The 13,760-nt window shown below is 35.7% G+C and overlaps 1 protein-coding gene across 2 annotated transcripts in view; it reads left to right on the top strand.

The window, feature by feature from the left end:
* The first annotated feature begins 62 nt into the window (after positions 1 to 62).
* Positions 63 to 13,760, top strand: part of slc8a4a (solute carrier family 8 member 4a) — a 125,016-nt gene continuing 111,318 nt past the window's right edge. The window contains exons 1-2 of one of the 2 annotated variants that reach the window (XM_087300156.1): positions 63 to 513; positions 753 to 844. The gene's annotated coding sequence lies outside the window, so the exon portion shown is untranslated. The remainder of the gene's footprint in view (positions 514 to 752; positions 845 to 13,760) is intronic. The other variant, XM_087300157.1, reaches the window with a different exon arrangement.

Here is a 13,760-nt window from a genome sequence, read left to right as displayed (position 1 = left end):
CCGTCTCCTCCATCCTCATGGCGAGGCTGATGCTGATGCGAGTGTATAGTTAGCATCTTCTCATTCACTCCCTCTGGCTCCACACGTCCACGTGCGGCTCTCGTCAATCTTTTTATACGCTTTCTTTATCTCTTTATTAAATCTGTAAGTCTGTAAAACGCTATTTTTAGCATTCATTCTTTTCTTCTCCGAAAATTCCATTAGAAGCAGGCATTTTTCTAGTGTTTGGAATTATATGAATGAGCTAATTCAGGTACCTTCTTGAAGACGGGACGGGCTTTGTTAAATCAGCTTCGCCTCAAGTCTACAACCCTTTTGGATTGTGCGTGTTTTTATCAGTTGTTTGTATTGTTTGAACTGTCAAATCAAGAACGGCGCCGCTGCACAGCTCGCGCGCATCACCGCTGCTCCATGGAGACATAAGCCGCGCGCGTCGCGCTCATTCACTGTGAATTAAACCCAACTACAGCAAGTCAACAGCCGAGTGTCCACCGGAATCAACACACCTTCATTGTAAGTACCCATTTACTCACTACAACACATCGCAATGCAAGGAATAGGTTTGCGGTTTCATATACAGAAAGAAAGCGAATTGATTTCAACAAACGAGTAATAAGACCGCAGCCTCCATGTTTTCACAATATTTGCTGTCTGTCGATTTTATGAAACGAAACTTCCACGTTCACATATCACGCATTCCTTCAAGAAATAAAATCGATATTCTTAATTTAATACCACATTATTGTTTTCAGGTACAAACTTGCTTGTCAAATTTCTCACAGCCCATACAGGAGCTACCCAACACAATGAACCTCTGTTAACGTACGTCTGTCTGTCAGAGCAGGTAAGATTGATTTTACTCTTGGAGTAATGGGTCGATTTAGTTGGTGTTCGGTACGTATGCAGATCTTAAATGTTTTGTTCTGGACCTGCATAACTAGTAGTACGCGCCACATAGTTTTCATACTGGCTATGAATACTTAGCAGTCACAGTTCTCATGGAAACGCTCTCCTACTCTTCACTACAGAGGCAGCCCACCTGTTTCAGATAAACATAGATTGTGATACGCCAGTATCCTGTGCCATGTAAGCCAGGAAGCCCTCAGCTTCCAGATGCATTGACTTGGGATAAAAAAAAACTCCTATCTGTATAGGAATCTTCTTCAAAGAATTGTGGCATGCAAATATATTTAACTTCTTTGCATTGTGAAGGTTTTTCACTCCCACAGCGATGCCTGAATCTTCTGTATTTTAGACATGCTGAAGACTTTTTAGACTCTGAAGCTTTTTAATTATTTCATGTCTAAGTGACACTTAAAAGCGTTGGGCTTATAACTCTGTTAAGTGCATGGTTGCATTTGATTGAAAAGCTTTTACAGTTTGAAGAACAGATTTTTGGTCACATTTAAAGACCCGTGCTACAGCTTGAGAAATCCCAAGACAATTAATGCTGTTTAATTATTTTAATTATGTTAGCCTGTCAGTCAGAGTGATCTGACAATTAGAGTGACCAAATCGATAGAGCTTACATTGGTTGAAATTTTTTAAATGATGTTGGAAATCACTGCGACTTGACTGCGATGCATCCAGCAGAAGTCTAATAGTCTTTGCCAAGCAATGTATGTCATTCTTTGGAGATTTTCAGCATGTTGTGTTGTTATAGGATGCCGAGTCCACCTGTTCTAAATATAAATATGCAATCTACTATGTTTTTTTTTAATGTTGGTCGAGGTTATAAGTAGGCCCACATGGAATCTGCACGCGCAGAAATCCAGAGATTTTTAGCCAATCATTAAGTCTATTGATTTGCTTGTGTGTACATGTACTTATTCAGTTTTTAAATTATTTTCAGTAATATTAATGACTATCTTCATGATTTATTTACAATACAGTTTGTAAGGTAATATTTTCTGTCTTTTAATAGAGATTTTATATGAGAGACTTGCTTTGTTTACCAAATATGTGGATCTAATTGGATTTGCTTTGTAAACATGAAATAAAAATTAAAGTATCATCTATTAAGTTTGTTATTTTACTCCCAAATTCGTTCTGCATAGATCTATCAGATTTATTTTTACTAAATTCTGCACAAAAATAGCAAGAAATGTCTGCAGATTTTGTGTGGCTCTAGCTATAAGCCAAAAAAAAAAACTATTTGTGTAAATACAAACACTCAAATATCTATTATTTAGCATTTTCTTAGTTCAGAAGTTTTTAACGATAAATGACAATTTGATCTGTAACGTTTTTTATAGATAACTTTTTCAAAAATAGAATTAATTTTTTTATATTATGAAAATGGAGCACCTTTAATAATTAATCAAAATTAAAAGCACTTGTAAGTTTGCAGTGCAGTTTTCAGTTGACTGAAAATAAAAATTCTCTCATCAGTTATTCAGCCTAATACTGTATAGTATTCCATACCTTTATATCTTTCCCATTTTCTTTACAGAATGTGTGTGTATTTATCTCAGAAAAATAAAAGGGAACATTTATTTAACATTTAACTTTTTGAGCAGTATGTTTTTATTATTGTTTTGAGGTTTTTGTTTTTTTCGCTCCACTTTCATAATATAGTCAAATTCTTTTTTTAAAATTCCACTTTATTTGTTTGGAATGACGTTGATTTAGATAACTAAGACAGAATTGTATTTATTTTTTGTATACAATCATTTTATCATATAAGAGAAATTCCATGCAGCGGCATGAATGTGACATTTGCAGTAAAAACTCAAAGCATAAATTCATAGAGAAAGTATGTTAAAGGTAAATTGACACATCTGTTTATATTTCCCAAAACAATGAACCACAGAGTTATGGGATCAGAAAAATATTAATCTGTAAACATTTTTATGCTTTAAATGAGGAAAATAAACATGTGTTAAGGATGTGAAAAAAAATAGTCTGCAAGTTAACAGTATACAGCATACTTTGTAGAAATTCTGTGAATTAAACTGCACAAGCCAAAATAAATAATACTAATCAAAAGGATAAGAGTTGTCTCTCTATAGAATGAAAATTATTGATTTTGTTTTGTTTTACATTTTTTGTATTTATGAGGAAAAAAGCTTTGCTAATATGGATGTGCCATCTCTCCATTATGGATGTGACGGATGTGGAATTGCCACTTGTGTGACTTCTGTAGATCGTATATAATTGTTTGAGAACATTGACAGAGACATTTTTGAGTATTTTTAAAGTACTGTAAAATACAAGCCTACACAAAAAAAACTTAGACAGGGTTTTGCTAGTTTGGTAGAAATGTATTTTTTTCATGGCAAGGTTGACATTTGCATGGAATTGCTCACAAGCAAATATAACAGATTGTCATATTCACCAACAGGCAGTGAAACCTATCTGTTAGACCTGTGCTTGTATGATACACAAAATGCCATATGCCCTCACCAGGGAAATCAATTACGCCTTCAATTTCCTTTGTTATATAATTACAATGCAACAAAACCGACTGTAGGCAAATGATACTCCTACAGCCTGAATTTCAAATCAGCCCTGTCCAATTCCACTTATAGGCTGATGGCATGAAATAGTCTGAAATCTCTATTTTTAAGTCTTGATATTATAGGATATTTGCAATGCCTGTGGTGCATCATGCAATCATTAGTGGCGCATATATCATCCTTTTCTTCTGCTGAAGGCTTGATTTAGTTTGGTTCCCACAATTCATACAGTCTAGTCTGGCTGATGCTCTCTAGTTGTAAATCTTTACGTGTTCTCCTTTTGGAGCTCTTGGTTTCACTGGCATTATTTTCCTTTCCCTAATGCCTGGAACCATTACTCACAGCTTGAGCTAATCTTAATGTTTCTGGCGAGCTGAAAATAATCCCGTTCTCGCTATAGGCAGAATTCAGAAAGTGGTTTGTTTCCACACGCTGCTGCTTCTTTCATTATGCGGCGTGTCTGAATATTTGTACATCCTTTGCTCTGAAAGCTCCGGACGACACAAATTATGTCGGCCAAGATTTAGAAGCCCAATTTTGTTACAGGCGAGAGTTTCCATTGGATTGTAAAACCTGCAAGGCTGTCCAGAGCGCTCCGTATGTGGCATAAGAATTATGTGTATAATTGTGTGCAAAACATCCAGGAAATTGGAGGTTTAAATCTTTTCTTGTGCAGCTTTAAAGTTGTGCTTTTATATCGGTACACTTGTGTTTATGTCTGCAGCTCATCTACAAGTGATCCCTTTAGTATCACCCTCCTCAGCGAGAATACAAAGCCCCCAAATGGTGTTCTGCTCAGCTCGACTAGCATTATTAACACTGAGCCAGGAGCCCAGCACTAAAGCCTTCATATTTCACCCCCCGGTCCACTGATAGCCCTTACAAATGGTTAGCACAGTAAAATCCAGCCAAGCGAACCATTAAAATATCTTGCCCTTCTCGGGTCTCTGCGCAATTGAGGTAAGCAAGCTCTGTTAAGCCGGGTTATAGATAATATAAAAATGTTGCCTTAATAAGAGATATTTTTGTCTGTAACATTTCCCCCTGTCCATTCAGAGCTTTTTTAGCTTTCATGCAATGAGGATCATTTGTTTGCCTAAAGCTCTGTTCCAAAATGAGCTACTGTCTGCCTACACACTGATAAAAATAAAGGTTTTTTATTGGCATCCATGAGGAACCTTTAACATCCGTGGAACCTTTCCACAAACAAAAAGTTCTTTATAGTGAATCACAATCGTTGCCTAACGATTTGTTGTCTTAGAGAGAACAGGCTGTAGCTCTCAGAACGCCTGCTATTAGGATCCAATCACAAACGGATGATGATAAATACAGGTGTATAAAGGTCTAAAACATTTCTAGATTGTTCACTTTTTGAGCACTTTTGAAGGTAGCGAAGTGAAAACACATTTAATTGGATTTCCATCATAGTATAATTGCTCATATGGTCAAGTTCATTTAAATAGCCACAAAAGAGCAGCTATTCACCACCTACTCACCTAAATTGTAATTGTTTGGAGAAAGTGAATCAAAACAAGTGATTTAAAGGTGCAGATCTTGCATAATGCTATCTGTTAAGATAACATTTTTCAAACACAGTCACTCCCCTGCCGTCCAAAGCCATTCCTCCTGAATGCACACCTTAAAGATGACATTAGACAACCCACTAGATCATGTCATTCGCCAGTTAGAAAACTTTATAGTACTTTATAATACTACAATTCCGAATGAAAAACAGTATTATATCTAGCACGCTTTCAGTTGCAAGCAAAACTTGTCATAATGTGCAATATTTCATGCATGTAAGGATCGCTGTCTCACTCTCTCACACCTTTTGTCCTAAAGCGACTATGGTGCTTGGTCAACGGGGTGCAGGAATTAAACTTATTACTAAGCCATAGTTGCATGTTATTTCAGACTGAATATTCAAAGTAGCATGGTAAACAATATCCGCTTGTTAAGTGGTGACGTGTTTGTGACGTATGTAATACTGTTTCCGGGTCCAAGCCGCCATTCATTTGAGTGGAGAAATCATTCGTTTATGATCACGTTTTATTCCTATCACACATTAAAGTTAATTTTACATAAAGTCATAGTGTACACAACAATCTCTGGGCTTGCTGCATAACAAATACCAAAAATTTAACAATTTATAAAAAAAATTAATCACTTTCTGGACAGCGGATATTAGGCATGGACATATATATTGTGATCGTGATTTTCGAAAGCATTAAATCGCTTTGTAAACGTTTATTATTACCATTTCATGAGTCTCCCCATTCAGTTGAATAGAGCGCTTGGACCCGGAAGCCGCTTCGCGTGACGTCACACTTAAGCGGATAGGGAGCGTGTCACAGGTTGTCATTGTTCAAAAATAAATCAACGTGATTATAAAACGAACTTCACCTCAGTAAAGCAGGCTAGGCAGAATAGCACTATTTACTGATATTTTCTTGTTAAACTAAATAAAAATCAACAAACGATGCTGTAGAAGGTCACTTATGAAACTGAAAATAGTCACATTTTATCTTTCGCTGGAAGATTTCAATGGCTGAACAACACTTCTGTGCATAAAACCCTTTCATAAAATCACAAAATCTACACAAGCTTTGCATGTTTAAAATAGTTTTAAAACAGAATATTACATGTCTAAAAGATATACTTCAACCATGGTGTCATCCTTCGTCCAGCTTGCAGAAGTAATTCCAATATTGATTCAGGATTTTCCAAAAATGTTGTGTACGCGCAAAAAGCAGATCTGCGTGAACGGCAGCACAGATGTACAAATCTACATTTGTTGACAGACAGTTTGGGCTACTTGTCGAAATTAAGGGAATTGTCCACCAGACAAATTTTAATTGGATGAAAATGTTTTCGTTTTATGCCTCACCCAGAATATAAAAAAACATATATATAAATATATATATATATATATATATATATATACATACATACACATTTTGATCATTTACTCTAATCATTACTATTGGAATTTGATGTAGAGTCTTTCAACCAGCACAACAAAAACCTTCTGAAGACTATCACTGCACCATTAAGCTTTGTTGCATTGTACCATAATATTGCAGTCTAAATTGTGTCAGCTTTCATTTTCGTTCTCAATTATACTTGAGTCCAAACTGAATTTACATTTTTGTGCTCTGATCTGCATATTATCGTTCACTTTTATGATAAATGCACTTAGTTGAAATTTAGTGCTTTTTAACCCACACAGGACCTTCTTGAAATATGGTTAAAGTTTACTGCTGAATGATGTCTTAAATAAACCTGAATGTTATTTTTATTGGATTTACACATTTGTTATTAACAATTAAAATTAAGATAGTAAATAATGAGTACCGGACAAAAAGTGGCAAATTGTGGGAAAAGTGGGAAAATGCTACAAAATGCTACAAAGCTGACAACCATACTCTACAATCAAATTATAACTGGAGCGTTGCATTTGCTTTAGTGCAGGCAACACTTTGAAATTATAGTGTAGTTTTCTAAAGCATGGCAAAGATTATTAAAACCATTGATTTATAAAGTAACGTTTGTGACATTGACTATGTTTACATTGACATCAGTGATTGAATTATTTACCTTAATCTGAATAAGACAATAATATGATTAAGGCGTTTACATGAGTTGCTTATTGAATATTTTTCATGATCCCATTTGACATGTTATAGCACATAATTTGATTAACGTCATTGTGCTATCCACGTTTCCTCCAGAGTTTTATGTTATTTCAGATGTTTTATTTTTAATTTTTCAACTCTGCAGTTTGGCAATTTCACTTTCATTCAGGAACATTTCTTTCATGCCCCTCATGACAAACGAGATATTGGCGCGAGTATGAACTGCCCGAAGACTGTCGTTTTAATGGAATTCAACACCACATGCTGAATGGGAAAAAAACATTTTGCAATACATGTGTCTGTTTTCCTTCATTGACTTGGTAGGTGCAAAGACTAGTGTCAAACAGCTGTGTGTAGACTATCCTGGCACAAAATGCAGCAAAAATCCTACACAATGATTATGGTTGGATTAAGGTGTTTATTAAGGTGTATCTGTACTGCACTTCAATAATGCGACAAAAATCGCCATGCTCCACATGTTTTAATTTAATTTCCGTTTAGATCAATTATGACTTTAGTCTGATTAAATTAATTTAAAAAAAACTGTTTACATGGTAGACTCTTAATCAGAGTATTGTCTTAATCATATTAAAATCTGAATATTGGTGTTCATATAAACATACTCAGTGTTATGATGTGCCCTTAATGCATCTTTGCATAATTAAGATGGTTAATATTCATGTCACGCAGCCATGTCCTAAATTACATTCTCTGCAGGCATCTCAGCAGGGTTTGGAACAGTGTTTATGTGTTATTTGGGCATATGGCAAGATGATTACGGACGGTTCAGTGTTCCCTATGTCCGTTCCCTATAAAACGCATGCCAAATATGCTCCTTTAACTATTCAGGAGTGCCTCTTCATAGGACTCTTGCAGTGATCAAAAGAAATGTGTGAGAACCCTAGAGAAAGAGCTGATGCTGAAGAAGCTGTGAAGTGTATAAACTCTCCTTACAACTTGTGGCCAGGTAGAAAATGTGTACTTGAAGATAACGGAACACTATTCCCTCGGTCCTAGTAAAATCATTACAACAGCAATCCTTAAAGAGGCTGTGAAACAGTGTGAATGAGTACGCTCATGTTTCCACAAAGATTGTATGAATCTTTCACCTTTACTAAGGAGCTTCAAGAAACACTTAGAGTTGACCTGGGAAAAAAAGAAAAAGAAAACCACAGCTCTCCAAATCATATTATCAAACTGCCAAAATGGTTGGCAGAAACATAATGCTGAGTTCCAACTAAACATCTCATCCCAGTCACGTAGAACAGACATGAATGTACCAAATGGGGCTTCTAGTTTTTAAGATTCTGGCAGCTTGTGATTATTTAGATGACACTGAATTATAGATTTCTTTAGGATTTTCCAAAGAATAACAGGGAACCTGTTTTTTTACTGAACGTGACCCGTAGACAATATGTTGAGCACAGACTATATACACCGTTTCACAGACATGGCTTAATCTTAGTCTTAGAGACAAAATTGCATGTTTGAGCTGTCTTAACTCAGACTAATTTGTGGTGATTTATTTTAAAACATGTCAGAGCCATTGATTTGTCTCAAGATGTACACAATTGATGGCTTTTTCTAAATCTTTTTATAAGCTTAAACTGCCTAATTCTATCAAGGCCTAGTCTTGGTTTTGGCCATGTCTTGTCTCTAAAAGCAGGCTATGACTAAAGAAACAGGCATTTTGAATGTTTTAAAGCGTTATCATTTAATAACTTTGTTAAAATGAAAGCAATATGTCCATAGTACACTGACTATTCCTAAATGTGTGTATTTCATTGTAACATTGTTGTTTTATTGATATTACAAAATACGAGTATCCGCTTGTTAAGTCTTGACGTATGAAATACAGTTGAAAAAAATGAATCACTTTCTGGCCATCGGATATTAATATTTGGCATGATTTTGATTTTCTAAAGTATTACATTTCTTTGTAAACATTTATTATTACCATTTGTTGAGCCTCCTCATGCTGTTTGACATAGCGCTTGGACCCGGAAGCCGCTTTGCGTGACGGCACACTTAACAAGCGGATGAGTATACTTTGAATACGTGCAATGAAAAAACTTATCTACATAGACAAAGTGAAGTATACAATTTTGCATGTGGTCTAGAACTCATACACATTTATAGGCTAAAATTAATTACATTTTCAGGGTCATTTCAATTCATAAAATATGATGGCAAATATTCAAAACTTAATTCTAAAACCACACACTACAAGCTTTAAATGTAAAATGACGTGACAATTCTGTAAAGTCTTACTGTGTGTGTAAAAGGTCTATTAGTTTTTGAATTTGAATAGTTCCAGTGTTAAAGGAAATTAAGGTACATTAAAGACTATAGAGTAAACAAGACATGCCACTCGTATCTTTTTGAATGGGGGAAAAAGTGTAATGGTCAATTTGTCAAATAAAGCCCACCTTCTAGTACAGGAGCCAATCATCAATCTCTATGTGATGAATAAAGCCCACGTTCTAGTACAGGAGCCAATCATCAATCTCTATATGATGAATAAAGCCCGCCTTCTAGTACAGGAGCCAATCATCAATCTCTATATGATGAATAAACGCCGCCTTCTAGTACAGGAGCCTATCACTGATCTCTATATGGCGAATAAAGCCTGCCTTCTAGTACAGAAGCCAATCATCGATCACTGTAGACTGATGATACTCCAGGGGAGGGGCTTGGATCAGACGCGAATTTCTGCAGATTTTGTGTGAGTTGGGCGTCTAGAAATGAAACTAAAGAGAAAATTGTTGTTGAATTTTATTGGTGATTCCAAAATGAAATTCAGTCACAAGCTTGGCAAGCAGTTTTGGAGAATTTGATGTTTCCCCACTCAAACAGAATGCCCGAGCATACTGCCCAAGAGGCATTTCAAAGATGGCCGCCGAGTTAAATGACTTGCATTAAAGGGAATTTGGCTACATATCTGTTACCACAATAGTTGAATTAAATAATTACAAAAACAAAGAAAAGGAAACAATCACCCTACAGCAGGATGGTCGCTGGTTTGAGCTTCGGCTGGGTTAGGTGGCATTTGTGGGTGGAGTTTGCATGTTCTCCCTTTGTTTCCGTGGGTTTCCTCCGGGTGCTTCGGTTTCCCCCACAAGTTCAAAGACATGTTGTACAGGTGAATTGGGTTGGCTAAATTGTCCATGGTGTATGTGTGTGAATGGGAGTGTATGGGTGTTTCCCAGTGATAGGTTGAAGCTGGAAGGGCATCTCCTGCGTAAAATATATGCTGGATAAGTTGGTGGTTCATTCCTCTGTGGTGACCCCAGATTAATAAAGGGACTAAGCTGAAAAGAAAATGAATGAATTAATTAATTAATTAATAAATGAACAAAAGGAACTCAGTTTTTACGGAACAGTCAGGAAAACAGGGAACATGTGTGTGCAACTCAACCAGACATTATAGTAACAAACAATGGTTTCTTGTGTAATGAAATGGAAACATGACCATGACGATTAAACATAATACACTCTCAGAAATAAAGGTGCACAAGCTGTCACTGGAGTGGTACCTTTTTAAAAGGTAGAAATTTGTACCTAAAAGGTCCATATTGATACCTAAAAAGGTACATCTTAGTACCTAAAAAGTACAAAAGTGTTCCTCTTAAAATTTTCAGGTATCAATATATACATTTAATGTACCAATATGGACCCTTTAGGTATAAATGTGTACCTTTTGAAAAGGTACCACTCCATTGACAGCTTGTGACCCTTATTTTCTGCAAGTGTAGTTAAATTATAATCAGCCACGTTACGTTTGCTGTAATATGTGTACTTGAATCACTAATTAAATCAAAATTACAAAAAAATCTGAAAACTATATATATAACACTAACTATATAATTTCTACACCAAAACAACATTCAAATATCTCCTACAATATTTTTCAGCTCACATTTTAGACTAAATGAATGCAGGTATAGTGATAATTATTACATGTGTACCTAAAGTCATTTATACAGTAAGTGATTTATATTTATTTTTTATAATAAACATATACCTCCACTGAAACTCTCAGCACTGTTTCAGCATTATACAGCTATAAAGACCTGCATTGGTATTAATAATGGCTGTTTGTAGGTGTCCCTGTTATGTAGAAAGATGATTGTGGATGTGAGGAGTAAAAGCCTTTGATCTGCCTCTTTGTTTTCAGGGTTGCAGCCCTCATACAGGAACTTCAGTTCAGATTTAATATCAGCTCTCTGTTTTGCTTCTAGCACTTGTGATGCAGGGAATGGGTTTGTAGGGTGTCTCGACAGAGTCACAGATGAGGGCTCCTCTGTGTTTCAGCTATTTATTTGCATTTTGTAGTTGCTTCATGAGGCTTATGCACTCGCTTCCCTTTCTCTCCTGCTTATTCCTTCCTTCCTTCCTTCCTTCCTTCCTTTACTTTTAGATTCTTAGATATAGATTTTTTAAGCAAACCTAGTTTATTGCTTGACTGTGATGTTTGTGTTTGTACAGTCTGTAATGAATGCCAAAACTGGGCAATTATACAATAACATTAATCAAATCTTGTTCACTCATTGGGACTTTGGCCAAAACAAACCTTACGGAGAGTGCTCTGGACTGTGGACTAGTTTTTGCACGGCATTCATCAAAGACTCAATAGCCAGTTGGATTTTTGTTCTCCTTTAGTTTTAACACGATTAATAACTACTGCTTATATACTTTTATAATGTTTTAAAATACTTTTTCAGTCTCGTGTGCAGTACTGGCCAGTACAGCAGTTCTATATATTATATACTACTGTATATAATACAGTAAAAAGTCCTACTGTATATATCAAAATGTTCCTGCTGCATGAGATCCACTATTTTAGAGTAATATTTGCATTTATATGCATATTGCGGAGTATTAAATGATTTGTAATATGCAATAATGGCAAACAGTAAGAAGATCTGGCCCTCAAGTTGCTGTCCATGGTGCTGAATTCTACAATAAAGGCTTTGTTTAATCCAGTAAGAATACCCACTCACTCTTACTCACTTTCCTGTGGCTTTTTCCCTACTTTATCAGGGGTCAGCACACTAGAAAGATCTGCCAATTACAATGACATGGGTTTTACAGGTGAATTCTCTTTCACCCTTGAGAGTACAACCTCCAGTGCTGGGAAACACCAAACACAAAGTGAACTTGCATTCTTCACATCAAAAGGTCGCCTGGTCCAGTCGGGACTTAAACTACTGAAGAGTCCTATTCACCCAATAGAGATAAAAATAATCTGAATATTTTGTCCTTACTTACCCACCCTCCGGCTATTTCACTCCCACAGGAGCGTTGTTTGTATTTGGAACACTAGATAATTTTTAATCAAATCTGAGATTGCTATTCTACTTGCATTTTGCATTCTAAACCTTTAATACAGTAAGTGTATTATTTTTTGTTTAGTTCTCAGCCCTTTTATTTTTAAAATATGATAAATCCACAGATATTGAAAAAAACTCTGCACAGAAATAGCAATACCCAAACAATTGCAAAAAAAAAAAAAAAAAAACATTATTTGTTTTACAAGTATTGTGCCATGTTCGAGCTTTCACAAGAACCAGTCAGGTTTAATTCATGAGTGGGGGATACTAGTAATACCATAGACTGTAAAAAATATGAACATAGTATTTGTGACATCACCCATTGGTTTCCGATGAGCGCAAATAAAGCTACAAGTGGGAGTGGCCAATCATTGCCATTTTGTTCACGTATTATCATGTCGACCGGGGGTGATCAAAAAAGGGCAAAGAGATGAAATCCAGGCATGACACTGTATGACAACATTTCAGATGACTGTTTTAGAGCCTACAGCTAATCAGTCTGTCAGATTCTGGAGTGCATTACAGGTCTAAAGAAAATTCTAAACAATCTTGAATAAAACAAATACATTTAAGGATATGGTATATAAGTATATAATTTCACTCACCTAGAAAATGGAGGCCACTTAAATGGTTTGTGAGCACAATTAAGTGCACAGCATGCCATATTGTCTGATAATTGTAGGAAATAATTTCAAAAGGCAGTTAATTGTGTAAAGACACACACAAAAAAAATACTATGTATAAGCTGAGTTCAGCAGCTCATCAGCTGGAATCAGCTGAGGTGAAGTGACGGCGATCAGCGAGACCTAGCTGTCACTCAAATGACCACACCCTTAATAATGCAGACCTAATATAACTTATAACGAATGAGCTATAAAAAAAATCACCCCTTCACAGTTGTCAAGAAGGGTAATATTAGCTATATAATCATTTTATTTTGTACAAGGTCTTTTTTCATTTGTAAAGTTGGCCATTTTACATGGGGTCAACAGAAATGTGCTCTATTTTGGAGTCAAGGCTAGCAGAATTTTGATGCATTGTTTCAGTTACTTCCATATTAGCGTCACAAGGGAGAGCCGGATGTTGCCGCTTGAGTAATACTAGAGGATTTTATTTCGGGTATGATCAAATTTGTGTTTGTGTGCTTACTAATGCTTATGTTAATTAATTGTGTTCACATTTATTCACATTAACTGATTGTTTCTATTCTGAAGATTTGTATCTCTTGGGCCTCTTAATTTTAAAAGTCAGAATTTTGCGGGAATTAATGTTAGTTTAAAAAAAATCTTAGTTTGGTTCCAGAGATGATTTTTTTTGTTGATCTGGAATGACAT

Source organism: Danio rerio, chromosome 21 (genome assembly GCF_052040795.2).
Source record: "Danio rerio strain M-AB ecotype USA chromosome 21, GRCz13ab, whole genome shotgun sequence".
In the NCBI taxonomy this organism is placed as follows: domain Eukaryota; kingdom Metazoa; phylum Chordata; class Actinopteri; order Cypriniformes; family Danionidae; genus Danio; species Danio rerio.
The sequence above is the reverse complement of the archived record's forward strand: the minus strand, read 5'-3'. Positions and strand labels throughout refer to the sequence as shown.